The 5436-nt window shown below is 36.8% G+C and overlaps 1 long non-coding RNA gene across 1 annotated transcript; it reads right to left on the reverse strand.

The window, feature by feature from the left end:
• Positions 1–1931: 1931 nt before the first annotated feature.
• LOC131146496 (uncharacterized) lies at positions 1932–3370 on the reverse strand. The gene is made up of 3 exons (XR_009134380.1): positions 3252–3370; positions 3089–3153; positions 1932–1976 (listed from the first exon to the last, which is right to left on the reverse strand). It is a non-coding gene; the product is annotated as an uncharacterized LOC131146496 (long non-coding RNA).
• Positions 3371–5436: the final 2066 nt, after the last annotated feature.

The following is a 5436-nucleotide window of genomic DNA, read 5'->3' on the forward strand; positions in this document are numbered from 1 at the left end:
AAAACTAGCCGTTTTTTCCCGTTAGCATCATTCTGCTTGTTGGACTCATCGACTAGTCCCCTGCACTCATCGACTAGTGTCAATTAGTCACTCGTTGACGAATCACTTGTTCTCTTCGACGAGTTGCGTCAATCAGAAAGAGTCGTCAACATAAAAGTTATGGGATTTTTTCTTAACTTTCCAGAGACACCAAGATCGTACTTAGATTCTTCTAGGAAAAGTTATGCCCCAAATACCGAAGGGTGTTCAGGAAATTTTAGAGGTACATAACTTAGGTTTTAAACCCAAACAAAAAGCCTTTTAAACACTTAAAACATTCTTGGAAAAAAGTATATGAAATATATTAAGTCTAATAAAGTTTAACACTTGTCCAAATGAGTTTCCCCTTAAATATAAGATATCTTGAATAATGAAAACACATTTGAAACCCATTTTGATATCTTATATGCTTAGTTATGAAAATATACTTGACTTTCTTTGAACCTTAGGACATAAGCCATGCTTTGATAAATCCGAGACAAAGTATGAAAATGGTTATGAAACTAAGATGTTTAAAACTTGTCTCTTTGAAAACATATTTTGAGTTTTAGGATTCATTTGACAAACTCTTTAAGTTTAACTTTGAAAACCATAAAAGTTGAGTTTGTGATTTTAGTGTAATCCTATAAACTCAAGTGTCCTAATATGCATGTGCATTGCTCAACTCTTGCTTTAAATCATTTAAGAACCAAAATCGCAATAGTTACACAATAGACTACCTCAAACACACACCCATTACATAAAATACATCATTAAGCTTTCTTTCGTGTGCTTGGGTCCATCTAAGTACGTGTCCATTTGATCTTCCTATCCAAACGTGAACTCGGTCTGATCTTTGCCTTTGATCCAGTACTTCATATACGAGTACCCTGTACTAAGCATGATCTACAAAGATAGGAAAACACTAGGAACAACATATAGGTTAATATCATCAAAACATATAAATCATGATTATGTAGCCCCCAATGCTAACATGGACCATCACTAAAAGTGTAATACCGTCACTATAACTGTAACGCTCTGGTCATTTATATGAACCCAAAGTGCTATTACACATACGTTATACCTATATCTGATAAGCATACATAAACAACCCGCCCTAAACAGGGACAAATGGGTGCATCTCATATATATCTGTATTCATGCACAGTGGAAAACAAAAACATTCTACGGGGTTCTATTAGACATATACCATAGTTCTATCTGTATCCTTTAGTACATAATATTCATGCTTAAAACATAAACTGTATTACATCCCCTTTACATTCAACCAGGCTAACAACCCGGTACTAATACAAAAACTTATGTCTACTAAGAAGACTCTATGCGCCAAAGTCCCTCTAGAAGACTAGGACCAACATCCTATAGGACCTGAAACAGAGGTTGTAAGATTGGGGTGAGACACTTCTCAGTAAGGTGCAAGATATTACATGTAACGACTCGAAAAATTTTAACTATTTAAAATAATAAGAAGGATAATAAGGAAAAAGGGGAAATAGGAGAAAAGGGAAAATAAATTGGAAAAGGAAATAAGCAGGCGTTCGTCGGCGAGCTGGATTTTCTCGTCGAGGAGCAATCTTCAAAGCTTCGTCGTCGAGTATGCATGTCTTGTAATGTCCCTCAATTTCTAAATATATAATGTCACATAATAGGTAAAATGGTCAACCCGAACCCGTGGGTAGCGGAGACATCTGTCAAACACAGCGAAAAACCTAGCAGCAGTAAACGTAAAAATCTCAACATCCAAGCATAAAACATAATACCAGAGCTTTCTATTAACAACGATATACTGTTTATATGTACAATCTCCAAAAAGTCAAAACATCACTAGGACCATATAACAAAAATCTCCTAATCCTAGTTCGACGCTTACCCTTCTAGTAGGGAAGCACCAATCACTCAACGGCGGCCCTGACCCACCGGTCTCTCTAGGTTTCCTGAAAAGTTAATTAATGTTTGGGGTGAGACACTTCTCAGTAATGGAAAATAAACTAAATACAGCTGTGTGGCAATATGAACATTTAAAGTGCTTATACATATACAGTACATTTCATAATTCTAGAAATAATCATAATATCATACTGGATGATCATTTACCTTCATATTTGTTAATAAATCATAACATACATAAGCATCTGTTATCACTATAATAACATACATAAAAACATCTGTTGTAACTGTAGTATTGAAAATATACCCAGGACGAATAGTTAGCTAATGTCATGTATTACCCCCCATGACAGGTTGTGCAGCCCGAAGGCGGGACCCGACAATGGCTGGCCAACCACTGCCGAATCAAATATGTCTGTAAGTACGATAGACCCGCCACACCTTGGTCCGGACTGCCAGGTGGACGTCCACACTCTACTGAAAGCCACATCAACTATCCATCTTCCATCCCCTCGTGGGACGATTAGCACTAATCTGAAGTAGATATCTGATCTACACATATAGCTACGATACCGAGCCCTGAACTGAACTAAACTAACATCTTGGCTGTAATAACATATAATACATGAACATACATAATATCATCACGGCCTTGTGCCGAAAACATAGATACGACCTCGTGCCGAAATCATATATATGGCCTCATGCCAAAATCATAATAAATACGACCTCACGCCGAAACATAAATACGACCTCCTGCTGATAACACACATGTGGCCTCGCGCCAAAAACATTTCAGGTATTTATATTCTGAAAACAACTCATTTATCATATATTCATCAAACTTAGTATAGCATAATTCATCTTTTCAAAATACCTGAAAATATGCTTTGCTCGTAAAATCATTCATATCATGATTCGCTTCACATAAAAATAATGTTCATGCCACACATGTGCTGTTAAGTCTTACTTCATATTTTAAAATTATCATTTCTAGCATCTTATACATATATATACCTTTTCATCACAATAGCAGTATTTTCCAATCATACATTTCATATGTAATATACAAAGATAGCATAGGCTTTTCTGAAAATAAATGTGCTCATAATTAATAATAATATATATGAAAAATTTCTACTTTAATTTATTCCCTTACCTGACTACTGAGAAAGCCCCCAAAATATCCTAGGCTAACCCCCGTATAAGTTCCTGATCAACACCCTGAAACTCAAAACTCACAGTATTAAACATCAGTATTTTCATGCGTACGTCAATTTCTATAACTACCATGAAGTCTAATTTGGCTTAAAAAGCCTTACCTCAACTCTGGGATGATTTCCAACTTCATTTCCCCAACGATCCGTTCCAGCAAATTTGTAGGGAATTTCGCCAAGATCGTCGTGGTAGCCTCAGATCTTCGATCCGGCATAAAACCAGCCCAAAATCGAAGAGAGAGTGTGAGAGGGCCGAAGAGGAGAGAGAGGAAGCTTAATATGAAATAAAAATCGAATTTATCATATATATATATATATATATATATAGATAGCGGAATTTGTCGACGAGCCCGATCTTCGTCGACGAGTTCTTCATAAATTTCGTTGACGACACCCTGTATTCGTCGTCGAAATTCAGGTTGCCTCCGAACCCCTCTCGGCATTTTCTCATCAACGAAGCCCTGTGTTCGTCGATGAAATTCCTAAAGACTTCGTCGACAAAACCCTGTGTTCGTCGACGAACTTAGGCAATCTCTTAAAAATTATTTTATCCCCCAAATGCAATGTCGTCGACGAAGTCTACAACCTCCTTCTCTTTTTGTCTCTATTTCCCTCTCTCTTTATTACTCAAATTTCCAATTTAAATTCGGGTTGTTACATGTCTTGTCAATGAGGGTTTACCAAGAAAGGGTTTTGAATACCTGAATTTCGTTAACGAGCTTCCGATCTCATCCATGAGTGGTGTTCTCGAGCTCGTCGATGAGTCCAGACGTCTAGTCGATGAGGCCACGTGGCAAGTTACTTATAAATAGGGAGAAATCATATTTTCAGCAAGAATTTCATTTTTTTTTTCCTTCTGTTTCTCTCTCTATCTATGGCTCCTCTACCTTCTCTCTTCGTTTTCGGGCCAAATTTAGGTCGGTTCGACGATCGGAAGCTACCACGAGACTCTTGGGAAGATTCTTTGCAATATAGGTGGAGCGGATTTTTGATTTGAGAAGTTTGGGAAACATCCAAAAATCAGGGTAAGTGAAATAATTTAAGGTTTTATTATTATTTTGAGGTATTTGAAGCCTAAGAAGGTATTTTTCTAAGATTTGAGTAAGTTGGAATTTTTGGAATACAAGGTCTCGTTTTGTTTGGATTTGAGCAGGAATTCCGAGGAGCAGGTAAGGGGAAATATTTTATAATAGCTTTTTAATAATTTTAAATGACTAATTTTGGGTATAATTTCTACATATTCATGTATAATTTTTCTGAACCATACTGCTATTGAAAATACTGTTTTTAAATAAATATATTATATTGGAAAAAATCATGTGGTTGAAACCATTCTTATAAATTAAATGATTGTGAGCATTGTTGAATGATGAATCATTGAGATTGCAAATATTATTTGGCTATGATTTCTACCTGGTTGATTATACTAGTTGAATGCAGATACTGATGTTGTGTATACTGTGGTAGAACTATGTGGAATGATTGGCTGTTGTTGACTTGTGTTGTGGTTCATGTAAATTACGATATAGCGTTGGTAGTGGTATGAGGAGGTCGTTATATCGTACCTAGTTTAACTGGCATATAACGTTAGTAGTGGTATGAGGAGGTCGTTATATGGCCGTTTACATTGGGAGGTAAACATTGACAGTGGTATGAAGAGGTTGTTTACCTATTTACCATGAACAGAGTGTTTGTTTTATAACATGTGTGGTTTGATTAGTCCTGTGTGGACATGTATGTTGTGTGATTGGTTTGTCCTGTGTGGACCGTGTAACTTGTGTGGTTTGATTAGTCATGTATGGACCAGTCCTGTGTGGACATGTATGTCGTAATTGACAGTCCTATGTGGAAGATTACATATTGTGTGAATGTAGACCCTGTGTGGGCATGATTGAAGACTGTATGTTTATCCTGTGTGGATTGTTTGTGATATGCGTATATGTGTGAAGTTCTGTGAAACGAATATGGTTGGCTGCGTGTGACTTTAATTAATTAAGTATTTAAGGTAAATAGATTATTCCACCCAAGGGTTTGCTGAGAAAGGCGAGTACTCTGGTAATTATTTTTGGATACCAAAGTAGAGGGAAGCCACTTGTATGGGCAGGTGACATTCCCTATTCTCGGTGACTTTACTTGGATACATAACCCGATGCCTTACTGAGAAAGGTGAGTGCCCTGGCGTTAGCACTAGAGTAGAGGGAATCTACTTGTATGGGCGGGTAGACTTCCCTATTCTTAGGAATTATTAGTAAAATATCTATGAATGTGGGCACATGATTGGATGACAAAG

This window comes from Malania oleifera, chromosome 1 (assembly GCF_029873635.1).
Source record: "Malania oleifera isolate guangnan ecotype guangnan chromosome 1, ASM2987363v1, whole genome shotgun sequence".
NCBI lineage: Eukaryota > Viridiplantae > Streptophyta > Magnoliopsida > Santalales > Ximeniaceae > Malania > Malania oleifera.